This window comes from Phyllostomus discolor, chromosome 4, assembly GCF_004126475.2.
Source record: "Phyllostomus discolor isolate MPI-MPIP mPhyDis1 chromosome 4, mPhyDis1.pri.v3, whole genome shotgun sequence".
NCBI classification, from domain to species: domain Eukaryota; kingdom Metazoa; phylum Chordata; class Mammalia; order Chiroptera; family Phyllostomidae; genus Phyllostomus; species Phyllostomus discolor.
The window spans coordinates 67466616-67494127 of NC_040906.2; the positions used below are offsets into that span (position 1 = coordinate 67466616).

At 36.2% G+C, this 27512-nt stretch overlaps 1 long non-coding RNA gene across 1 annotated transcript; it reads right to left on the reverse strand.

Moving 5' to 3' along the window:
* Positions 1-8339: 8339 nt before the first annotated feature.
* On the reverse strand, positions 8340-22973 carry LOC118500111. The gene is made up of 3 exons (XR_004902641.1): positions 22963-22973; positions 20960-20963; positions 8340-8692 (listed from the first exon to the last, which is right to left on the reverse strand). It is a non-coding gene; the product is annotated as an uncharacterized LOC118500111 (long non-coding RNA).
* Between the last annotated feature and the right edge of the window lie 4539 nt (positions 22974-27512).

Sequence of the window (27512 nt, forward strand, 5' to 3'; positions counted from 1 at the left end):
AGAAAAATTCACTATGGTACAAGAAAACAAACATACACTTTCAAGCTTCATAAGCCCAACTCTGGAACCTCACAGAGAATTTCTGAGGGGACAGACTTATTGGGTTATGTCAGTATTAATGAAAGCTCTACTGTTGGCTGAAAGGTCTTATTCCAAGGTTTTATTACTTGAAAAGTAAATATGCCAGATCTCACCCTATTGCTCAGGAAGGCAGAAAAAAAAATGAGTGATGCTTTTTGGCTAAATTTAATAGTGCATTAGCGAGACCATATACAAAATAAAAGAACCAGGAGGAGAAAACAGAAAATGGTCTGTCACATAATATTCTAGTAAAAAAATACTAAATTTTGTTTTCCTACTGATTTTTCTTCGGTTGAAAAGTGGTAGGTGAGAAATCAAGGAACAGACTAAGTTGTTGGGAAACTGTGCCTTCCTGTTGTTCCCACTTTACAGGAAGAAAAGGCAAAGGGAACTTGCCTCTTTTCCAGCCCAAATAGGATCTGCAGAGTACTGTTTAAGAGGCAAATTACTTTTTTTTCAAACCCCTCCACTTTCTGTGATGTTCCCCTTCAGACAGAATTGGGTGTTTTTCCAAGAACATGCAATACATACTGTTTATATATTCCTAAATCATTTCTCCTCATTTGGTTATACCCCCTCCTGGTACAGTCACCACTTCTGGCATGCCTACCTACATGAAGGACAAGAATGCTTTTGCAGACCTACTATTTGGCATAGGCAATGTAAGCTCCAAATGACAGTGGCAGTGTTCCCATAAGAAGCAAAATGTGCTTTCAAACACTGTTATACAACTACACAACCTGAGCAGACAATGAGTAATGCCACAAGTAAATAAAGTAAACAGTATGAGCAATGCCACCTCCTCTTTCAACTAATGCTTGTCCTCTTTTTAAGGCACTTCCTCAATATGTTTTCTTTTTTTTTTAATTGCAACATTAACCCCCAGCATCAGAAAATACCATGCACAGCCAATCTGCTGCTCAAGTAAAGGCTCTGTTTAATATTTCAGTGTTTCCAAAAATGCGCCACTACTCTGGCTCTGCCTGTAATCTTGTTTTTGATTTCTGTCTGCCTTGGGCTTCTTCCCCCTGCCACATATTTATATGAGCCTATCTGCACCACATGCAGTGCCAGATGCTAGAAATGCCATGATACCAAAGCATGTGACACAGGGATGATCTGTTGATTCCCTTATAATTAAATGAGGCAACTGTGGGTCTATCATCTTCCACTTGGCCCCATCACAAATGCAGCCAACAGATGCCACCACATGTGATTAATGTAAGTACAAAGGAAAGATGTAAGTATACCCCTTAAAAAATTTTGTCAGAAGTTGCAGCCCCATAAGGTTGGCTACCTTGTGAAGAAAAGCAGGTGTTAAAATAAAAGAACCCAAGGTAAACAGCAGTGTGTGGACTCCATCCAAAACCATGTCATACATGTGCTTCATGCTTTAACACATCTGTCATTTTCTATTGGGAGATGCCCAGGCACTGGGTTGGCAACAAGCCAGGATTAAACCCACTGGCAACTATTCACCCCATGTCCATCAGCATGTGCTCTGAAAACCCCTCAGCCTCTCCTCAGGCTCACCAGCAGAAGCCAATGTTTCCTTTGATAACTGCTATCACCCAGCAAATTGCATTCAGAGCAGACACCCTACCTGAGAAGACTCGCTTTCATCTCTGCACTCCCTAACTTCTAACAAGCTTCTCTCTAGTCACCATAAAAAGCCCAACTATCACACACTGAAAGGAGGCTTTTTAAGACAACAAACCCAAGTAGTGCAAGTAAGGTTGCCAGCATAAATTACAGACATGAAGACACTATGAATAAATTACTGCTGATACTAGGTACAAAGTGCAACAGTTTGGCTAAAGGAATAAATACAAGAAATCATGAATTTTACAACTTGACCCCAAATTCAGTCTGTGGTTAGACCTTTGGCCTAGATTCTATCAATTTATCTTTAATATTAGCATCTAACCTTCTCCAAAATTACCTTTTCTCCTAGAATTGATGTAAACACCAAATAATCATCATTCAATGCTATCTTATTCTTCAAACATTTAGTACTAATGGCTCAGCATTAGATACTTTAAAAAATGATCAGAAAGAACTGTGTAGCTACTAACAATTTTTGCAGATATATATATTCCCTATAAAAGAAGGCTTCAAAATGCATGTGAATTCACATTTTCAGGCAATTTCTGTAGGTTAATATCTCAAGTAATATAATGGTATCATAATTAGCCAGGCTCACTTCCTCTCATAAATGTGTATCAGAATTCTCTGAAAATTTATATCGTCCACTGTGGGTTCCCATAGGGTTCTCAGAATTTCTATCCCTACTAAATAATCCAAATGTAATAAAATTTTAAAAAGAAGCAGTCATTAACTATCTTGTACCTTGGTGACATATAGCATTTTTCTTTCTCTTCAGTCCCATTCTTTGCCTCCTACTCAGCCTTCTGCACTCAGCCTTATATTGATGACCGTCTGGCAAATGGACCTTACAGCCTGTGTCTCCTTGACTTCAATGGCCTCTTTCCCAAACCAGCCACAAACATTTCCAAATAGCCTCATCAAAAAGTTCTATTCCTACTAAACTGCAAGATCCATGAGAACAGAAGCTACAGCTTGCTTATTTTTGCAGCTCCCACAGCATCTGGCAAAATTACTAGCACATAATAAACCACTGAGTCTCAAACACCTTTTTGTTTGAATGCAATGTATCTGAGGTCCTTTGCTCAACATTCTCTCCTCCTTGACCACAAGGCTGTCATCTGCAATCATATTTGCACTTCATTATAAAAACATTTAAAAACTAAGTCTTCTACACTTTTTTCAATCCATCATGATCTCTCTATTGGCAATATAATCCCTACTCAGCCCTGGGCTGCTGCTGAGTCACTTCCCTGCCAGCCCATCACCACCATCTACTGGAGAGTTTATCTTAAAATTAGTTTCCCACATATATGTGTACTTCCCATCTATTTTTAGGCTGACTAGGATATCTAGAGGAAGATTCAAAGATGGCCTGGGGCAGTCTCATTCTAGGAAACTCCAAGTATACTTATTTATTATCTGTCATGAAGCTGACTCCTCAGGATTTCCTAGGACCTTTCTCCCCTTAAGGCCACAAGAATTCACACTTCAAGCATGTCATATTTGATAAATCTACTTCATGAGGTCAATGTCACATGTGGGCTCTGTATAATGGATGCTATACATCAATGAAGTACATTCTGTGCATTTCAAATAGAAGATTTGGGTTTCTCAATGCTTATTAATATGATAGCTCAATGAAATATATTTTTTCCATGAGGAAGACATAGTCATGTGGTCAACCCACACTTTGGTATGTGACTTTATACCCAACAAATAATTCATTTGAGAAGTTGAGCAAACATGTTATCTTTTTAAAAAAAATACTGTCATATGCTGTCATCTGTCAAAGGATGTGACAAACTTTGGACACCATTCAAACTTTGGAACAAAAACCAAAGCTACAAAATTTGACTTATTGCTCACCTCAGTAAGGGAGAGCTATGCTGGTTAGTTACAGTCTTACTGAAGTTAGCAAACTGCCAATATTTCATAGGTTTTTAAGAAAAGAGGGTTGCAGAGGAGGGGACTATGTTAATTACAGAGGCAGTAGTGAGTTTAGACTTAAAAGGTGACTTCTGCTTTTTAGAAATTTTAAATATTTTTTAATTTTCTCTTTATTCAGTAATTTTTGTCATATTTTTCATTACCATTTAGTCCCCTTATACCCACCTTTCTCCTGCAATCACCATACTGTTGTCCATGTCCATGAATCCGTTTTCCTTTCTGCTCAATCCTTCTACCCCTACCCACCCCATGCCTTAGCTGCCATCTTGCTCTCTATGAGTCTGTCTCTATTTTGCTTGTTAGTTTGCTCACTAGATTCCACATACAAGTGAAATCCTATGGTATTTGTCTTTCTCTGACTGGATTATTTTATTTAGCATAATGATCTCCAGGTCCATCCATACTGTCACAAAAGGTAAAACCTTCTTCTTTTTTATGCCCAAGTAGTACTCCACTATGTAAATGTTTCATAGTTGTTTTATCCACGCATCTACTGACGGGCCCTTGGGCTGCTTCCATATTTTCTCAACTTAAATAACTGCAATGAACATAGGGATGCTTATGTTCTTCCAAAATAGTGGTTTGGGTTCCTTCGGATATATTCCCAGAAGTGAGATCACTGGTTCAGAAGACAGATCCATTTTTAATTTTTTGAGCTATCTCCATACTGCTTTCCATAGTGACTGTACCAATCTGCATTCCCACCAACAGTGAAAAAGGGTTTCCCCTTCTCCACATCTTTGCCAGCACTTGTTTGTTGATTTATTGATGATAGCCATTCTGACAGGTGTGAGATGGCATCCCATTGTGGTATTAATTTGTATTTCTCTGATGATTAAGGATGTTGAGCATCTTTTCATATGTTTATTGGCCATCTGTATATCCTCTTTGGAGAATTATCTATTCAGGTCCTTTGCTCATTTTTTTAATTGTGTTTTGTTTTTTTTGGTGTTGAGTTTTGTTAAGTTCTTTATAAATTTTGGATATTAACCTCGTATCAAATATATTGGTGAATATGTTCTTGCATTTTGTGGGTTGACTTTTTATTTTCTTGATGTTTTTCTTTGCTGTGCAAAAACTCTTTAATTTGATGTAGTCCTATTTGTTTATTTTTTCTTTTGTTTCCCTTGCTTGGGGAGATGTATCTGATACAATACTGCTTCAAGCTATGCCCAAGATTTTGCTGCCTATGTTTTCTTCTAGGATTTTTATAGCTTTGTGTCTAACTTTTAAGTCTTTGATCTATTTTGAATTTATTCTTGTGTGGTAAAGGAAGTTGGTCTAGATTTTTTCTGCACATATCTAACTTTCCCAACACCATTTATTGAATAAACTCTCTTTAGTCCATTGTATGTGCTTATTTCCTCTGTAGAATATTAATTAATTATAAAGGTGTGCATTTTATTTCTAGGTTCTCTATTCTGTTCCATTGATCTATGTCTCTGTTTTTATGCCAGTCCCATGCTGTTTTAATGACTATGGCCTTATAGTATAGATTGATATTAGGTAGCATGATTCTTTCAACTTTGTTCTTCTTTCCTAGGATTACTATTGCTATGCAGGGCCTTTTGAGGTTCCCTATAAATTTTTGGAATATTTGTTCCAGTTCTGTGAAATATGTCATTGGGATCTTGATAGGAATTGTGTTGAATCTACAGATTGCTTTGGGTAGTGTTTTAATAATGTTAATTCTTCTTATCCACAAACATGGTATGTGCTTCCACTTATTTGTACCTTCTTCAATTTCTTTCTTCGGTGTCTTATAATTTTCCTAGTACAGGTTTTTTACATCCTTGGTTAGATTAATGCTTAGGTGTTTTATTCTTTTTGAAGCAATTGTAAGTGGGATTGTTTTTTAATTTCCTTTCTGTTGGTTTTTTAATTTCCTTACATTATTGGCATGTAAAAATGCAGCTGATTTCTGAATACTAATTTTGTATCCTGCTACTTTAATGAATTCATTTATTAGTTCTAATAGTTTCTTGGAGGACTCTTTGGGGTTCTCTATGTACAGTATCATGTCATCTACAAATAAAGACAGTTTTACTTCTTCCTTTCCAATTTGGATGTCTTTTATTTTTTCTTCCTGTCTGATTGCTATGGCTAGGGCTTCCAGTACTATGTTGAATAAGAGAGGTGAAAGCCAATATCCCTGTCTGTTTTCTGACCTTTAGGGAAATACTTGTAATTTTGCCAATTGAGAATGATGCTAGTAGTGCATTTGTCATATATGGCCTTTCTTATGTTTAGGTATGTTCCCTCTATTCCCACTTTGCTAAGAGTTTTTATCATAAATGGGTGCTGGATTTTATCAAGTACTTTTTCTGCATTGATCATATCAATACTTTTTCTGTATTGATCATATCAATATATTGATATGATCATGTGATTTTTATTCTTCATTTTGTTTATGTGGTGAATCATACTTATTGATTTGCAAATGTTATACCAACCTTGCATTCTCAGAATAAGTCCACTTAATTATGTTGTATGATCATTTTGATGTATTACTGTATTCAGTTTACTAATTTTTTTTAAGATTTTAGCATCTATGCTTTTCAGTGATATTGGCCTATAATTTTCTTGTTTTGTAATATCTTTATACAACTAAGATAATGCTGGCCTTATAAAATGAGTTTGGGAGCCTTCCCTCCTCTTGAATTTTATGAAATCATCTGAGAAGGAGAAGTGTTAGTTCTTCTCAAAATATTTGGTAAAATTCACCTGTGAAGCCATCTAGTCCAGGGCTTTTGTTTATCGGGAGTTTTTTGAATACTGCCTCAATTTCACCAGCTGTAATGTGTCTATTCAGATTCTCTGATTCTTCTGGATTTAGTTTTGGAAGAATGTACATTTCCAGAAATGGATCCATTTCACCCAAGTTATCCAGTTTATTGGCATATAGTTGTTCATAATATTTTCTTACAATACTTTGTATTTCTTTGGTGACAGTTGTTATTTCTCTTCTTTAATTTCTTATTTTATTTACTTGGGTCCTTTCTCCTTTTTTCTTGACGAGTCTGGTTAAATGCTTATCAATCTTGTCTACCTTTTCAAAGCATCAGCTTTTGGGTTCATTGATTTTTTGCATCCTTTTTAAGACTCTATTTTGTTTGTTTCTGCTCTGATCTTTATTATCTCCTTCCTTCTACTCACTTTGGGCTTTGATGTTCTTTTTCAATTCCTTAAGTGTGAAGCTAGGTCATTTACTTGAACTATCCCTTTTTTTGTTGCTGTCTTTTGTAGTGTTTTTGTTTGTTTGTTTGTTTTTGTAATAGGCCTGTAATACCATGAATTTCCCTATTAGGATTGTTTTCGCAGTGTAACACAGATTTTGGATTGTTGTGTCCTCATTTTCATTTGTTTCAAGGTATCTTTTGATTTGTTCCTTGATCCCATTGTTGACACATTTATTGTTTAATAATATGTTATTTAGCCTCTAGATCTTCATATATTTTTTGGTGTTCTTGAGATTGATCGTTTCATAGGACTGTGGTCAGAGAAGATGTTTGATATGATTTCAATCTTCTTAAATTTATTGAGACTTGTTTTGTGTCCTGACATGTGGTCTATTCTAGAAAATGTTCCATGTGCACTTGAAAAGTATGTATATTCTGCTGTTTGGGGGTGAAATGCTCTGAAGATATCAATTAAATCCATTTGATATAGTGTGCCATTTAAGACTGCTGTTTCCTTGATTTTCTGTCTGGAAGATCTATCCACTGAAGTCAATGGGGAGTAAAAATCCCCAATTATCACTGTACTGCTGTCTATCTCTCCTTTTATGTCCATCCAGATTTGCTTTACATATTTAGGTGCTCCTATTTGGGTTGGTAAATGTTTACCAGGGATATACCCTCTTCTTGGATTTTTCCCTTCATCATTATATAATGTCCTTCTTTGTCTCCTACTATAACCTTGGTTTTAAAGTCTAGTTAGCCAGACATAAGTTCTGCTACCCCAGCTTTTTTCTTTCCAATTTGCATAAAACATCTTTTTCCATCCCTTTGCTTTTAGTCTGTGTATCTTTCGATCTGAGATTTGTCTCTTAGAGGCAGCATATATATGGGTCTTATTTTCTTATCTATTCAGCTACCTTCTGTCTTTTGGTCAGAGTATTTAAGCCATTTACATTTAAGGTGATTATTGATAGATATGAATGTAGTGCTATTTTATTGTTACACTGTTTTCTTCTGTTTTTTTCTTTCTTTCTCTTTTTCTTCTTCTTCCTTTTAAAGCAAGCCATTTAACATTTGTTACAGTATTGGTTTGGTGTTAACAAACACCTTTAGCTTTTTCTTGTCTGGGAAGCTCCTTAGTTCTCCTTTGATTTTAAATGATAGCCTTGCTGAGTAAAGCAGCTTTGGTTGTAGGTCCTTGCTTTTCACCACCTTGAATATTTCACACCACTCCCTTCTGTGCTGAAATATTTCTGTTCAGTAATCAGATTACTCCAGTCTAATCTGTGCTCCCTTATAAGTAACTACCTGCTTTTCTCTTGTGTGTTTTAGGAGCCCCTCCATATCTTTAAGCCTTGTTATTTTAATTATGATGTGTCTCAGTGAGGGTCTCTGTGAGTCCAACTTGTTTAGGACTCTCTAAGCTTCCTGGATTTGTGTCTTTTTTCCTTCACCAGATTAGAAGTGTTTTCTGTCATTATTTCTTTAAATAGATTCTTGATCCCTTGTTCACTCTCTTCCCCCTCTGGTACTCCAATGATGTGGATGTTATTATGTTCCATGTTGTCCAAAATGTTTCTTAAGCTCTCCTCATTTTTTTAAATTCTTTTTTCTTTGCACTGCTCTGCCTTGGTTTTTTTCTCTACCTTGTCTTCCAAATTAGTAATTCAATCCTTGGCTTCATCCGGCCTACTGTTTATTCTTTCCAGTGTATATTTATTTCAGACATTGCATTCATTATATCTGACTGGTTCTTTTTTATGGCTTCTATTTCTTTTTTCATGGTTTCTATTTCTTTTTTCATGCTCTTGAGTTTCCTTATAGTCATTACTCAAAACTTTCTGATAAATTGCTTGACTCCCTTTCATCTAGTTCTTCTGGAAAAATATGTTTTTCTTTCATTCTGGGATCTGTTTCTTCATCTTCCCATTTTGGCTGCTTTTTTGTATTTGTTTTTATGTATTAGGTAGATCTGCAAGACTCTGGTGCACACCTAAGTCAAACCCTGCCTGTGACTGGCCCTGGGCAAACTGTTTGGAGCTATCAGCAATCCACAGCATGTGGCTCTCTCTGCTGGTCCTGTGTGTGTGCAGAAAGAACCAGGCTTTGCCCCAAAGCTGGCTTTTACCAGCACCAGTCCCAGGGGTGGGTCAGCTGAAAACTCAGAGCTCCCAGATATCCACCTCTGCCTCCAGGCTTTCTGTAAGGTTAAAGTGTGAAAGTCTTCCAGCTGTACTCCTCAGCAACTGGGCTTAAGCACCACAGGGTAGAGCAGAGTAATTCCTGTGGGCAGGGCTATTGCTTCCCTTCCAGCTGATATTGCTTGGAGGGGAGTGCTCTGCCTGAGAGAGATGGCTCCTTCAAGGTGGTGAATAACTCAGTACATGGATCTGGTGGCTGTTCCTTCAGTTCTCTCCCCAGAGCCACCAACCAGACTCTCTTCAAGCATCTCTAGTCCACTCTGCCCTCCCTCTGTTGGAGCCCAGGGTAAGTGACTGAAAATGGAATTTTGTGTGTGGGCCCTTTGAGAGGCTCTCTGAGTCTCTAGCCATCTCTCCCTGGAAGATAGAAACCCCAGTGCTTTTCATGGCCATGTGTTGTTTGGGTTCCTTTCCTGGATCTGGTGCTATAAGTTGGGGAGCCCAGATTGGGGTTTAAATCCCACACTTCTCAGGAAGAATGCCCCCCAGCCACTGAAATATCCCTCTAGGATTTCAGCTGCCCCATGGGAACCCAGCCAGTCTTCTAGTACCTCCTCTGCATTTCCAACCAGTCTCGTTGTGGTGATGTGGTTATAAGACTATCTGTAGTTATAAGACTTCTCTCCAGCTAGTGTTCAGTTTGTTATTCTGGATAATTTCTCTACAATTTAGTTGTATTTCCAGTTTGGTCCTTGGAGGAAGTTAGAATATCTTTCACTTATTCCCCCACCATCTTAGGTCACGTGACTTATGTTGAATAAAGAAACACAGTTATGTTTGGTTACAGATACAGAAGTTTCTTGATGTTGGTCTTAAATGCAAGGTCATTGGGGTCAGTCTACTGCTGACAGGCTGACTTTCAAAGCATGAGGTCACTGATTGGCTGGCTTTCAGAGGTAAGTTCAAAAAAAAAACTGTCATTAATCAATTACATAAGATTAAAACCAGTTCAGGTGTTTACTGGTTATCGTATCAGTTTTTTCCTGGGAGCATAAGGAATAAAATATTCTCATACTTAAAATATTAGCAGCTATAGGAAATGTTGTTGTTGGCAGTATTTTGTAGTTTCATCTAGCATAATATACCATTCCCACAACTAAAACAGAAGACCTAAGTTAGCATAGAGACTTCATCTGATTTGTCAAAGTCTATCAATTGTTTGTGATAGTCTAGAGTGGCATATCGAGAAAATTGTGAAATTCTATCCAGGTCTAGCAAGTTAGAGCATTATCATTCATGAACAATGTTTGCTACAGAGACAACTGAATGGCAACATCACCCCATATCTCTTCTGATTCTGCCCAATATCCAAAAGTGGCTCAGAGTTTACATTTGACAAGGTTGGACTCCATGAATGCTTATAGCAGAGATTCATTTTAACAAGAATAAATAAACTAGCTGAAACCTAAGCCATTTGAATTTAAAAATAACAATGACCTGGGTGGAATAATGGGTATGAGTGCAAAAGCAATGAAGACAATATCAAAATTCAGTGGCATCTTGGTAAGTTAAAACAGTTAAGGAACAAACAATTCCAGAAGGAACAAAAATTTACTTAGAAAACATGTCATTTTTAATAATAACTTTTTCTCTGGAATGACCCTAAATTGAATTATGAAATTTTATAAAAATGAATATTTCCTAACTTCAATTATTTATAGTTATTTATTTACTACATAAATGTGATGTTTTACTTTAAAATTTTTAGTTATAAGGCATCTTTTTCTTCAAAAACAAAGGGGTCTTATTTCAATAAATAATACACCTCCATGAAAATACTATTGTGGCATACAAGAGTATTCTCTTTCCCTCAGGAGTAGACATGTGCATCTCTTCACTATTCAAAATCAATTGTCAAGATCTGAAGTCATAATAATTTCTAAATTTAGGGGAGGAAATCTGAACTGGACACTTGGTTAGAGTATATGCCACTTTTTAGTAAAGGGGTCTGGCAGGCAGCCATATCTTAGCTTATTTTTGCCATCTTCAGTTAATCCCCAAAATGAAAACTATTATTATTCATAATAAAAATAAAGAGAAAATGTGGGTTGTGCATGCAAGCACTAACTGAAGGAATTTATAAATTTAGAAAACTATAAAAAAGTATTCTTCATGATTGTCAAGGATATGTTCAATTTGATTGTCCCCACAAACATCCAGGGTTGAATCATGTTATAAACTTGTACCTTTCTAGTGTTTTCTGTATGACAAAATGTCTTGATATCTCTACGCATCAGGATATAAACCAGAGCTGAGCTCTTGAAAGTCTTTCTAGCACCATGATGATTACTTGTGCTTTGAATAGTTATTTCAGGGAACATTATTAAGCATTTCCTGTATAGAGTCTTCTACTAGACACAATGAGGGAAGATTAAAGGACTATATAAAGACTATTTAAAAATTACAGATGAACACTAACAAAAAATAGGATTTAATATCAGTATATAGTACAAATTGGAAATGTAAAAGTTTATAAAGGCAACATCATTCACTAATGGCATGACTGAGTAAATTTCTTAACATCTCTGAAATTTATTCTCCATCTTTCTAAAATGGAAACCTCTCTTACTGTATTTTTTACTATTAAATGTGATAATTCAGGTAGAGCATTTATGCAGTATTTAATGCATGCAAGCACTAATAAGCATGAGTAAGGGTATAGTAAGGCCGGGTATGGAAGCAAGGAACAATTCCTCAAGAAGGTGAAATCTGAGCCAGCTCCCAAAGTCAAACTCACAGAGGAAAACAGAATCCATTTTAGCTAAAGACACGAATAGAGAAAAGAACATGGAAATTTTCAAGAAAAACATTTAATTTATTCATCTTAGAAATTATACACTTTGTCTAATTCTGCATAAGACCATATTAACTTTCTTTTTAATAATAATATAGACACTGAATTGAAAGAGATCTTGAAATGATAGCTTATCAGTTACTTTGGCTACTCATTATTTACTTGAGATGACAAAAAGGAAAACCATGGCAATTTTTAAAATATAAAACCTTTTATTTGGTGGCTAAGCCTATCTTTAACTTAAGGCTAAGATAACACATTCTTGAAGCAACTGCCAACTGGACATACTCTGCAAAGACACCAGTCCTTTTAGAAACCTCTCTTCTTTCCCTACAGTTGCCACTCATCATTAGTGTTCCTGACAGGCTGCTTTTCCGGGGCACTTGCTGAGGTGGAAGGTGTGCTCTTGAGTGTCTGACTTATGGACAGAGAGCAATCTTCAACGTAAAACTTCAATCAAGCAAAAGCCTAAAGCAAAATCTCCTGCAGCAAACAGCTTGTATTTGTCCATTTTAGTAAATGGAAAAACTAGGTGTTTATTAGAGTGTATACATTGTAAGAAGAGACAAGATCATTTGTGAGGAAAAAATGTTTCAATTAATAAATTTTTAAATCATCTTTAATAAAGTAGATTAATAAGACCTCATGTACCTAGTAATTTTAAAAAACCCTTGTTTTCAAAAGAATTAATATATTAAAGATAAATGCAGATATTCTACTTACAACAAAAATGGAATAACTGTCATATAACACTTCCAGCAAAAAGGAACAAGAAAAGCTGTATAAAATACTTTTTAAAATATGTAAGGATTGAAGAGCTTTGGAGGCATCCAGGAATTGAGAGGCCAAGTTCTCAGAAAGAAGAGAAATTTTTTGAGCTGAGCCCAACATTCTGTATATAGCTTTTCCCCTTGGGGTGTTTACTGAATCTTAAACAAGAAGGAAGAGACTAAAAGCAGTAGCTAAAAGGCTTTGCAGAACACAAATTCCAACAGGCAAACACCTATGAAGCTTTTTTCATAGAGCTAAGAAAAAAATGCACTTTGGGCCTACTAAGGCCTCCAGAGGGGTCTGAGGAACTGGGATCACTGACAAAGAAGAGCAGAGAAAAGTAGGTATAAATTCACATAAGTGTTCCCCTCATAGCATTTGACAGTTCTTAAATTGCACAAGGAAAAGTAGCTAAGAAACTGAGAAAAAAACTAGAGCAAACCTCAGTGGAGCTTTCCACAGCCTCGCAGTGTTAGAGTATGCAGTTAGCTATATAGATAGTAATGAAACATCCTGCCTGGTGGACTAGGCAGGAAAGATAGCTTTGTAGCCATGGGAAGGGAGGATTGACCAGCATGTTACCCCCGACTAAAGGGTGAAGGGAGAAAATGGTGCAGAGGGAATTTCTTTTACTAAGTACATGTGCCATAGAAACTAAATGACATAGTGGAACTATGAGGCATGTGCAGTAGGAGCCAAAATGACAGCCATAACAAAGAGACGGAAGCCCTGGCTAGATAGTTCAATTGGTCAGAGCATCATCCAAATACGCCAAAGTTGAGAGTTCAATCCCCAGTCAGGGTACATACCAGGGTTTCAGGTTCAGTCCCCAGTCATGCATGTGTAAGAAGCAATGGATCAATATTGATTCATTCTCTCTCTCTCCTCTCCCTCTCTCTCCCCCTTTATCTATCTCTAAAATCAATAAGAACATATTCTCAGGTGAGGATTAAAAATAAAAGAATAAACCAATAAATACATAAATAAGTGAAACAATAAATTGATGCCTCTCTCTCCTTCCTTCCTCGCTCTCTCTCAAATCAATCAATCAATAAATAAATAAATTTTAAAAAAGAAAGGAAGAAGAACTGGCCTGTGAAAATTTGGAAGAAAAGAGATTGGATAGGGGGAGGGCACAAGCAAAGCCCTAGAAAATCCAGGAAAGAGACTGGATGGTTCAAAAGAAAGCCTGTCCTTTCCTGAACACAAGGAAATATCTCAAGGATCTCAGGAAAGCCACTACCCTCTAGCATGCCCACCCTCTGCCTCTCTGAGAGAGTACTATCGCTTTGTGCTTAAATAAATCTTGCCACCATCACTTAAAATTCCTCCTATGTACGTGCCCCTGAAATTTGCTTCCCATGACACCACTGAAGGACATATATCCCCCAGTAACAATAGTGCCAATGAAACAAAAATTGAATTTCAGGATCTGCCAAGTAGGACAGCTCAGGAAAATATCTCAGCTCTACTTTCAACTTTTGAGTTCCATCATCTGAGATGGGCAAACCTAAAACTGAGACTTAAAAGTCAAAAATAGAGGCTAGAGTCTCTTCAATTCCTGATTAGATTAAGAAGTCTACCCCTTTTTCTAGCTGACTGACAAAGGATTAAATGAATCATCTCTGGAGGAAAAAAACATTATCTAGAACCACTCCAATTGTTCATATATAATATCATCACTAAGTTTAAAAGTATTAAGCATATATATATATATACAGGACCATAAGACCAGGTGAAAAGTTGACAATAGTAACAGAACCACCAGATACCCAGTTACAGCACACCAACTTTAAACTAGGTATAAATGATGTTTTAAAAAATAGATGAGATGGAGAATTTCACTTGAGAACTAAAATCTATAAAAATAATTATGAATTGTAGAACTGAAAGGTAAAGTAAAATATGATCATGGTTTCAACAACAAATTGGATATGGAGAATTCATGAACAAACAGATAAATTATTATAAAATATCCAGTCTTGAGAACAGGAAAAAAGTGGTACAAAAAGAGTATAAGAGACAGGAATATGAAGAAAAAGTCTAACATTCATATAATTGAAGTTCTGGGATGGGAGGGTGCAACATTTGAAGAAATATGGTTGATACAGTTTTAAGACTTATGAAAAACATCAGTCTACAAATTCACAAAGGTCTAAGAATTACAAATAGATTAAACAACAAAAAAAACTACACACATTTAAGCACATTATAAACAAAATTCCTAAGAAAATCACAATAAAAGAAAAAATCTTTAAAATCAGCTGGAGGAGCAAAATGTATTAGTTTCAAATGCGCTACCAAATTAACAGCTAAATTTGACAGAAACGATGAAAACCAGACACAATAGAATAACTGCTGAAAGTTTCTTTTTTAATCCAATCTAGAATTTTATATATCCAGAGAAAATAACCATTAAAGATAAAAATATAGTACCTAGTTTTGAGCAATGAATTATGTGGTAAAGAGAATCATATTTTCTATTTACTCTGAAACAACCTCAAAGAATTATATATATATGTGTGTATACATACACACACACACATATATACACACACACACACACATATATATAATCTTCTGGAGGGTAGGGCCCTGGTAATACAGGCTTCCCCCCACTAGAAAACTGTTCAAGGAATGCCAGTGTACCAGCTGGCATTGCTATGAGAGGCTGCCTTCAGCTTCAGTGAATTTTTTGAAGACTCTTTCAGTGTGTTTGCCCATTTCATGACGAGCGGTTTACTAGCACACCTGTCCACACCAAGCTGAATGTTCATCAGTTTTTTACCCAAAACAGCATGACTCCCATGCCCCATCCTCCCTATTCACCCAATCTCACCCCAATTGACCTATTTTTGTTTGTTTCCCTGATGAAAAAAGTCTTCAAAGGGAAACTTTTTGCAAATGAGGAAGAGATGAAACAAAAAAATGTCAGAAGTACTAAAAGACATTAAAATTGACCAATTCAAAAACTCTTGAGCAGTGGAAAAAATGTCTTAATAGGTTATTGTATCAAGTGGAGAGTATTTTGAAGGTGACTGATGTTTAAATATGTAAGAATAAATACACAGTTTTATAAATAAATTCTAGGTTTTGGGGGTTCGTATATATCTGGTATATAATAGTATAATAGTACACTATTGTTGCCACTTTCTTGTTAGTATAACCTTATTTGAAAAACAAAAGTTTGAGAAAAAAAGATACAAAAATGAAGCATCTCCCCACATCATATCTCTCATGTTCAAAAACTGCATAAAATAAAATAAAAAGAGAGCTTAAATAGAAACATCCCAGATAAACAAAAACTGAGAAATTTTGTCCTTACAAATTCCATAATAAAGAAATACTAAAGAGAGTTCTTTAGGCAGAAGAAAAATAATCCCAAATGAACCCTTGGAAATGTAAGCAGTGTGGAAGAGCAAAGGAAAACATAAATGAAAGTGAATACTCACCGTATAAAAACATGATAACATCTTTGGGGGTTAAAGTATATGTATAGACAAAATACACAACATCAATAACACAAAAGGTAAAACTTGGTAAAGAGAATTAACAAAAATTAAAGTGTTTCAAAATACTAGTCTCACTTGAGAAGTGACAAAGTCCTAATTTATTTTACTTGGATTTCATAAGTCATGATGTATGTTATAATCTCTAGGATAGCCAACTAAAAGAAGAATAAAAGAATGTACATCAAATAAGTTAGAATGACAACAACAAATTAAATTGAAATAAAGTAGAAGGAAAATCATAAAGAGTACAAATAAATAAAGAAGAAAATGTGTACGTGTAGAAAATCAACAAAGTCAACATTTAATTCTTCAAAAACTTAATCAAGTTATAAACTCCCACCAAGAGAGAGCAAGAAAAAATGGGGAAGGTACAAATGACAAATATCAGGGATATAAAAAGGGACATCACTACAGACAATATGGACATTGAGAACAATGGGGGGAAAATGGGGGCAACTGTAATTGAAAAATAAAAAGAAAATTTAAAGAAAATTAGAAGATATTATAAACAATTTTGCCAATAAATCCAAAAATGAATATACAATAAATTCTTAAATAATAAAACTAATAAAAACTAACACAAGAAGGAATTGAAAATTAAAATGTTACTATACTAGAAAAGAAATAGAATCTGTAATCAAAAACCAAACTACCACAAAACAACTCCAGATCCAGATGTATTCACTAGTGAATTTCTCCACAAACAAAACAGATATGATATCAATACTACATGAATTCTGTCAGAAGTGGAAAAGAGGAAGCACTTCTCATCTCATTTTATAAAGCCAGAATAATAGCTATACTAAAACCTTCAAAAAATTCAAGAAATTTCTTGCAATTCAGGAAATTTATAAGCCAATTTCTCTCATGAATTAGACGTTAAAATCATAAAGAAAATGTTAGTAAATTAAACCTAGTAGTACCTAAAGAAAGTAAAAACATAACCAATTTGAATTAATTTGAGGAATACAGGGTTGATTTAATAATCCAAATTTAATTAGTTTATTTACTACCATAACAAAGTAAAGGAGAAAAATCATATAATCATAAAAATATATAAGAAAAGTATTTATAAATTCAACACCCTTTTGATTTTTAAAAAATCTTGCCACACTAGAATAAATGGAAATTCTATTGATCCAATAAAGAATATCTACAAGCAACTATTGGAAACATTTTGTTGAAATTTGAAAGTTTTCTCATTCCCCACTCTGGAGATCCGACCTCCCACGGGTACTTTCCATCCCACTTCTGCTCTTGCAAATTGTACCTACCCTTAGCTATCTATTTGTGTGTGTGTACTCTGTCTATCACATATACCTACCTTCCATCTCTACATTTTACGCATAATATATATGTTAGAAAAATTGACGAAGAAAAATTGCTATTCTCCTGGATGGCATAGTTATGTATGGAAAAGCCAAAAAATGTTCAGACATCTTTTAGAATTAATGAGAAAATTAGGAAGGAATCTGTGTAAGATTAATATGCAAGAATAAATGTACCTCTATATGCTAACAAGAAGCTATTATAAAATAAATTTTAAGACCCCATTTCCTAAAGCATTTAATACCTAAGTATAAATCCATTAACAGATATTCAAGACTTAACCATGCAAATACGAAGATATTTTTAAAGATCTGTATCATAAAGATAAAAAACATGTTCTCACATTTGAAGTCTTAATATTGTTAAAATGTCAGTTTTTCCAATACTGAAACAAATATTAAAATGCAACCTCAATCAAAATCCCAGAAGGTTTTAAGGAGACAAGAAACAAGCTGATTCTAAAACTTTGTATGAAAATTCAAAGGACCAAGTAAAGTCCTTTCTTCAAGAGTAGCAAAGGCCCTGGCCAGAGAGTTCAGTTTGTTGAAGCATCATCCTGACACACGAAGGTCGAGGGTTCAATCCCCAGTCAGGGCACATACAAGAAGCAACCAATGAATGCATAAATAAGTGGAACAACAAATCAATGTCTCTCTCTCTCTCTCTTTCTCTCTCTCTCTTCCCTCTCCCTCTCCATCTGTCATAGTAAAAAATATAGAGCTGGAGAACTTAGTACACCATCATCAAGACTCAAGATGTAAAACTTCAGAGACTTCTAAAGATGGCGGCTTTACTCCAGGCAGTGTGATTCCCGGCTTCTGTGAAGAGGAGGGAAACTCACGGATTAGTGGAGGAACAGAGCAAGTGGCCTACATTACTGAAACATTTTTGAAAACAGGACATCAAAAATTACAGCGATCATTGAAAAACCAGACAGTAAGGAGACTGCTTCAGGACAAAAGGGACCCAGGGATCAGCTCGGGGACCAGGAGGGTTGCAGTCCCCAGGCCCGGTGCTCCCGGGTCTGCCTCAGGGCACCTGGGAGAGTAGAGTCGCTGTTCCCTCCCCGGACTATGGGGGTGAGCAACACCAGGGAAGACCTTGTGGCTTGAAGGCATAGAGAGGGCAGTTGGACTGGGAGACAATCGCCCAGGGGCTATGAGCACCCACCCATAGCCCTGGGAGGGGTGAGTGCCTCCAGCTGGCTTGACCAGGGGCAGTCTGGAAGTGCCTGCACCCCCAGCCCCATGGGAGTGTGGATCGGTGGAAAACCCAAACCTCGCAGCCCCATCCAGGAAAGGGCGTGGGTGTTCTCAGGTTTCTGGAGCCAGCAGTGCTGAACTGTGGAAGCACACACCCCCTCAGTAATCCTGACTCTCACGCTGTGAACCCAGAAGGGACACGGCGCTTAGTGCATTCCTAGAGCCCAAAACTCAAAAATTTGGTGGATGGGCGCACCCGCCCTTTTACGATCCCTAGAGATAGCACCGTGAATCCAAAAAAGTCAAAGGTGCTTCCTGAGATCATAGAGCTCTCTGCAGTGGAATTTGGGGGAAGGGCACGCGTCTCCTTGTAATCCTGGGAGCTTGCATCCTGAAACTGAAAAGACGCAGGAGCCCTGTGGGGCCCCAGAGCCTGGGAGACTGTGGCAGTGAGCTCCAGAGAGCATGCTCGGGAAGGCCCAGGGTCCTGTAGAGGAAGGTCAGATTGGCCCTGGGGAGAGCACCCTGCTGGCCCTGGGGATAGTACCTGAGAGACTTACTGAGATTTGGCTGGGAAGAGTGATAAGCATTTCAAACTCCCCTCAGCCTGCTGAAGCCAACAAGATCAGAAAAACTGGTCTGGCCAGTTAGAAACCAACAAGAGGTTTTTTTTTTTGTTTTGTTTTGTTTTGTTTTGTTTTGTGGCTGTTGTTGTTTGATTGATTTTATCTTGTGTTTTAAGTGACTTTTTATTTTTCAATTCTTATTATTTTATATCTCTCAATCCCTTATGTTTCTCTTCCATTCATCCTAGTATTATTTTTTCCACTACAAATTTATCTCTCCTGCACTCCATCTTCTGCTTCCCCGCCCCCCTTTTTTCTTTGATCTTGCAAGTTACTGCAAATTTGTATAATCTTTTTCTCACTTTTCCAACATTTTTTATTTTAATAGTATTTTGGTATTCTTTTTCTTTCTGTATAATCTTCTTTGCTTGGCTGGTTATACTGTCATTTGATAGGATCCCCCCGGTATCTCAGTCACAGTGTGTTGATAATTTACTATCCTTCATCTGTGTTCCATTAATATACCTCTCAAAGTTTTATACTCCTTATTCTTAGTATCTAGATCTCATCAGTTCTGCCACAAGACTGTCACTTTACTATTACTGTAAATAAGACCTAGTTCATACAATTGTAAATACTACTCAACACCCCTACCTGATCTCAGTCCACTTTGCAATTTCCTGAACTATACTATTGTGGGCGTTGTCTCTATTCGTTTACACACTACTCCTATTTACTAATCTTTATTCCAACCCTACCTTAGAATCTGACCTCCCACAGCCTCACAGCTTTCTAAATTGAATTAACAATCCTTTCATCCCCAATAAGAGTCTCATCTTCTTTCCATCCTTTCTAAAATGTGGATAGTGGGGTGGAGGATCACGGTTAACACTATAAGGAGCCAAAGGATAACCCACCTCTTCTCTACTGGCTGCTAATGTAAATATCATAGTATACTGTCTTGCTGTTTTAAACCATTTTGCCTTACTCCTCCAACTGATCACAAAAAAGAGTAGGAGGAAGTTGTGAACACCAGGATACACGAAGGAGACTGCACCACTGAATCTCACAGGTATTCTACCACAGAAGTTCACACCATAATCACAGGGAACCAGAACAGATCAATTTAAGAAACAGAGGCTAACGAGAAGAAACCCACAAACAATGAGAAAACAAAGAAACAATCCCCAATTGAATGGAAAGGAGGAAGCCACAGAAAAAAAATGCTAAATGAAATAGAGGCAACTCAACTATCAGATATTGAGTTCAAAACAATGATTATCAGGAGTTAATTGATAATGTGATTATCAATGAATAATCACAATAAGCTATCAGAAACTAGAGGGAAGCTACAACGATCTCACTGCAAACTATATAAACATGAAAAAGGAAATAGAAACTCTCAACAAGGGCCAAGAGGAAATGAAGAATGCCATTTATGAACTGAGGAACACAGTAGAAGGAATGAAAATCAGGATTGATGAAGCAGAAGATCAGATTAGTGAGCTAGAGGACAAAGTAGAAAACAACACCCAGAAAGAGCAAGAAAAGGAAAAGAGGCTCAGAAAGAATGAAGAGGGATTAAGAGAAATGCAAGACAATATGAAACATAATAATATCTGTATAATAGGGATACCAGAAGGAGAAGAAGAAGAGCAAGGGATTGAAAACCTATTTGAAAAAGTAGTAAGCCCTGGCTGGCATAGCTCAGTGGATTGAGAGCGGGTCTGGGAACCAAAGTGTCCAGGTTCAATTCCCAGCCAGGGTACATTCCTGGGTTGCAGGCCATAACCCCCAGCAACGCACATTAATGTCTCTGTCTCTGTCTCTCTCTCTCCCCCTTTCCTCCCTAAAATAAATAAATAAAAATCTTAAAAAAAAAAAAGTAGTGAAGGAAAACTTCCCTAATTTGATGAGAAAAAGTCACACAAATCCAGGAAACACAGAGATCCCAATCAAGAGGAACCCAAAGAGGCCCACCTCAACACATCATAATTAAAATGGCAAAATTTCAAGACAAAGAGAGAATCTTAAAGGCAGCAAGGGAGAAACAGGAAGTAACATACAAGGGAGCCCCAATAAGACTAACAGCTGACTTCTCAATGGAAACACTTCAAGCCAGAAGAGAATGGCAAGAAATACTCCAAGTAATGAGAACCAGAGGTCTGCAACCAAGGCTACTTTATCCAGCAAGGCTCTCAATCAAGATAGAAGCCAAATAAGAAGCTTCCCAGACAAAGAAGTGTAAAGAATACACCTCCACCAAACCAGCTCTCAAGAGATTCTAAAGGATTGCTTTAAGAAGAGAAGGAAAAGAGAGAGAGAGAGAGAGAGGAACCACGGACAGTAAAAGACAATGATAAGTACCTATCAATAATAACCTTAAACATAAATGGATTAATGCTCCAATCAAAAGACATAGAATAGCTGAATGAATAAGAAAAATGACCCACACATATGCTGCCTACAAGAAACCCCCCTCAGGATAAAAAGACCTGCACAGGCTGGAAAGTGAAGGCCTGGAAACAATCTTCAAGCAAATGGACAGGAAGAAAAGCCGGGGTAGCAATACTCATATCAGACAAAATAGACTTCCAAAAGGTCCATAAAGAGAGACCCAGAAGGTCACTTCATACTACTCAAGGGAAGAATCCACCAAGCAGACATAAATATTGTAAATATATTGCACCCAACAGGGAGCACCCAACTACATAAAGAAAACCTTAGAGGAGTTCACGAAAGATATGGACAGCAACACAATTATAGTGGGAGATTTAACACCCCACTATCAAAAAATGGCCAGATCTTCCAAACAAAATATCAAAAAAGATATTGTGGCATTGGAACAATACCCTAGATGAAATGAACTTTACTGATACATACAGAGCCCACCATCCTAAAAAAGCTAACTATACATTCTTTTCAAATGTACATGGACATTTTCAAAGATTGACCACATGAAAGGACACAAACAAGCCTCAACAATTTCAAAAAATTGAAAATCATACCAAAGCATTTTCTCGGATCACAAGGACTGAAGCTAGAAACCAATCCCAAGGAAAAAAACAACCCAAAAACCTCAAAATCATGGATTGAAATAGCATGCTATTAAACAATGAATGGGTCAAGAATGATAATTAGAGAAGAAATTAAAAGGTTTCTGGAAACAATGAAATGAACTCACAACAATCCAAAACTTATGGGACACAGCCAAGGACAGTCCTGAGAGGGAAGTTCATAGTGATACAGGCCACCTAAAAAAGGTAGAAACATTCCAAACAAACAACGTGACCCTACATATATGGAGGGAACTCGAGGAACAACAACAAAGACAGCCCAGAGCAAGCAGAAAGAAGGAAATAACTAAGATCATAGCAGAATTAAATGACAGAGAGACTAACGCACAATTCTAAGGATCAATGAATCCAAGAGCTGGTTCTTTTGAAAAGATAAACAAACTGACAAGCCTTTAACCAGACTCATCAAGAAAAAAAGAGAGAAAACCCAAATAAACACAATCAGAAATGAAAGAGGAGAGATTACAACAGATACCACAGAAATACAAAGGATTGGAGAAGAAATTACTACGAAGAACTGTATGCCAAGAAATTTGAAACCTAGGTGAAATGGACAACTTTCTAGAAAATGTAATCTTCCAAAACTCAATGTGAAAAGAAGCAGAAAGCCTGAACAAACCAATAACAGCAAAAGAAATTGAAGCGGTAATCAAAAAACTCCTAACACACAAAAGCCCTGGGCCAGATGGTTTCACAGGAGAATTCTACAAAGCATTAAGGAAGAGCTAACCCCTATCCTTCACAGACTATTCCAAAAAATCCAAAAAGATGGAAGACTCCCAAACTCTTTTATGAGGCCAACATCATCCTAATTCCAAAACCAGATAAAGACACAACAAAGAAAGAAAACTTCAAGCCAATATCGCTGATGAACATTGATGCTAAAATTCTCAACAAAATACCTGCAAACCGCATCCAACAATACATTAAAAAGATCATACACCATGACCAAGTGGGATTCATTCTAGGGATGCAAGGATGGTACAATATTGGCAAATCAGTAAATGTAATACATCATATAAAAAAAGCAAAGACAAAAACCACATGATCATATCAATTGACGCAGAAAAAAGCATTTGATAAGGTACAGCACCCATTTATGATAAAAACACTCGGCAAAGTGGGAATAGAGGGAGCATTCCTCAACATAATAACGCCATATAGAGAGACCTACAGCCAACATCATTCTCAATGGGCAAAAATTAAAATCTTTTCCACTAAGATCAGGAACAAGGCAAGGCTGTCCACTTTCACCACTTCTATTCAATATAGTACTGGAAGTTTTAGCCACAGCGATCAGACAAGAAAAAGAAATAAAAGGCATCCAAATTGGAAAGGAGGAAACAAAACTGTCACTGTTTGCAGATGACATGATAGTGTACATAGAAAAGCCTATAGACTCCACAAAAAAAAACTGCTTGACCTAACAAATGAATTTGGCAAAACAGCGGGATACAAAGTCAATATCCAGAAATCAATGGCATTTCTGTACACCAACAATGAAACAGCAGAAGCAAAGATCAAAGAAAAAATCCCATTTGAAAGAGCAAAAAGAAAAATAAAATATCTAGGAATAAACCTAACCAAAGAGGTAAAAAACCTGTATTTAGAAAATTACATAACACTCAGGAAAGAAATCAAGGAAGACAAAAACAAATGGAAACATATACCATGTTCATGGATTGGAAGAATTAATATCATCAAAATGTCCATACTACCCAAAGCAATTTACACATTCAATGCAATACCTATTCAAGTACCAATGGCTTATTTCACAGACATAGAACAAACACTTCAAAAATTTATATGGAACCATAAACGACCCCAAATAGCTGCTGCAATTTTGAGAAAGAAGAGTAAAGTAAGAGGGATCACAATACCTGACACTAAACTATACTACAAGGCCACTGTATTCAAAACAGCCTGGTACCGGCATAAAAACAGGCACATGGACCAATGGAACAGAACAGAGAGCCCAGAAATAAACCCAAGTCTCTAGGGTCAATTAATATTTGACAAAGGAGGAAGCAACATAAAATGAAGTAAAAATAGCTTCTTCAACAAATGGTGTTGGGAGAACTGGACAGCCACATGCAAAAAAATGAAACTCAAGCACCAACTTACACCTTATACAAAAATAAATTCAAGGTGGATAAAAGACTTAAATATAAAATGTGACACCATTAAAGTCCTAGGGGAGAACGTAGGTAAGAAAATCTCAGATATTTCACAAAGAAACTTTTTTACTGACATGTCCCCTAGAGCAAGGGGCATAAAGGAAAGTGTAAACAAATGGGACCTCATCAAAATTAAAAGCTTTTGCACAGCTAAAGAAAATAGTATCAAAATTAAAAGAGAACCAACTGTATGGGAAAATATATTTGCCAATGGTACCTCAGACAAGGGTTTAATCTCCAAAATATATAAAGAACTTACACGACTACACTCTAAGACAAGGAATCCACTTAAAAAAACGGGCAAAGGACTTGAACAGACACTTCTCCAAGGAGGACATACAGAAAATCCAAAGACACATGAAACGATGTTCAATATCGCTAGCTATCAGAGAGATGCAAATTAAAACCACAATGAGATACCACTTTATGCCAGTCAGAATGGCCATCACAAACAAAGCAACAAACAACAAGTGTTGGAGAGGTTGTGGAGAAAGGGGGTCCCTAGTGCACTGTTGGTGGGACTGCAGACTGGTACAACCACTATGGAAAGCAGTATGGAACTTCCTCAGAAAACTAAAAATGGATCTGCCTTTTGACCCAGCAATTCCACTGCTGGGACTCTATCCTAAGAACACTAAAACACCAATCCAAAAGAACCTATGCATCCCAATGTTCATAGCAGCACAATTTACAATAGCTAGGTGCTGGAAGCAACCTAGATGCCCATCAGTAAATGAATGGATCAAAAAGCTATGGTACATTTACACAATAGAATTCTATGCAGCAGAAAGAAAGGAGCTCCTACCCTTTGCAACAGCTTGGATGGAACTGGAAAGCATTATGCTAAGTGAAACAAGCCAGGCAGTGAAAGACAAATACCATATGATCTCACCTTTAACAGGAACCTAAACAACAAAACAAAGAAACAGGCAAAATATAAACAAAGGCACCGAAATAGAGGACTGGCTGACAGTGACCACAGGGGAGAGAAGAGGGAATTTCAGGGGACAATGGGAAGGGTTTACAAGAACAAATTTAAAGGATACATGGACAAAAACTAGGGAGAGGATGGTAATGGGAGAGGAGGGTTGGGTGGGAGGCTGGATTGGGAGTAAAAGGGAAAAAACTGTACTTGAATAATGATTAAAATAAAATTTAAAAAAGAAAAGAAAAACAAACAAACAAACAAAAAGATGTAAAACTTCAGTGATTAAGACACTGTATTTTGAACATAAATATACCAGCAGAACAGAAGGGGGTCTTGAAAGAGATCCATTCTTTATGATTAAGGATACATTGTGGAATAGGAAGAAGAAATGTTTTTCAATAAATGGTGCTCTGTTAAATATATACCTGCAGAAAAAAATGAAACAAATTTTAACTTCATATATATCTATTGACAAATATCAATTCTAGAAGAAATGTAGATCTAAATGTAGAACATCAAGCTATAAAACTTCTAAAAGATGAATAAAGAAAATATTCTTATGAACTTGTGGTAAGCAAAGATCTTTAAAATAGAACAAAAAAGTACTAAATATAAGGTAAAAACAATAGATTATATTATATTAAAATAGTAAAATTCTGCATATCCAAACATACTGCTGTGACAATAGAAACTCATACAACAAAGAGGGAAGAGAAATTTACATTATATGTCTGTCAAGCAATTCATATACTGAATTCAAAAGAACTCCTATAAATCAGTAAGAAAAAACTACTGACAAGGATAGTAGACACTTCACAAGAGGAAGTTCTGCAAATAGCCAATTAACATAACAATTTTTAACTTCATTAGTTTTCAGGGCCATGTAAAGTAAAAGCATAATAAGATTTCATTATAGAAATGGCTAATAAATGACTAACAATACCAAGTGTTGGCAAGAATGGGAAGCAACTGAAACTCATACATTAATGGTGATGAAGAAAATTGGTACCACCATTTCAGAAAACCATTCAGTGATATCTACAACTAAACATAAGCATTCTCTATGACTTAGCAATTCCATATATATATAATATATATATTATATATATAAACAAAAAACATGTAAGAATGCCTTATATGAACACACATGAATGTTTATAGCAGCACTATTGTTACGGCTAAAATTGGAAACTACCCAAATGTTCATAATAAATAAACAAAGCAAACAAGTTAATTATGTTATATCATACAATAGAATATTAAGCAGCAATGAAAACAAAATTACTGCCACAACAATAACTTAGAAGAGTTTTACAAACATAATGCTGAGTGAAAGAAGCCAGACAAAAAGGAGTTCATATTCTACGATTCCTTTTATATAAAATTCAAAACAGGTAGAACATACAGATGGTTACACAAGTCAAAATATTACATTTTGGGAAAGAGGGCAGTAACTGAGAGATAGCACAAAAGAAAATCTCTGAGGTGTTGGTAATTTTCTATTTTGTGATCTGAGTGGTAGTTATACAGTTGTATTCATCTCAAGAAAATTATCAAATTTAGGATTTATGCACTTTTTCATAGGTATGTTACACTTCAATAAACTTTAGAAAATAAAAGGTGAATGTGAATACATGAACTTTGACATTAAAGAAAAATTGACTCCTATTAGCAAGAGATATTAAGAATAGGACTAAAATGTAATTTAGCTTTCACAAAAAAAAACACTACTGTTTTAAGCTGCATAGCAAAGCCATTTCATTATTGTCAAGGGGACTAGAATACCTCTCTAAGATTGCATTTTGATTAGGGTATCACAATACCAAAAAATGGAGTGCAGAGAAAGATATTTTTAAGTTCAGAAGAAATACATTTTGATATAGGAAATAAAAGTATCAAAATAATTATTCTGTTGGGAGAAAATCATGCCAAAAGAAGAAAAAAAATCACTGCAGATAAGAAAAGCATGGCTTTATAACCATGATCCATCCTCTGTCCTCTGCTTTCTCTCCAATCCTACCCCCCCCACCACCACTGTATCAACAACATCACCATTGCTGTTGTGCTGCCCCGGTTTTCCCAAAATAGTCACTCTTTTAGAACTGCAACAACAAAAGTGTTAAATAAGTGCAAGGTTTCT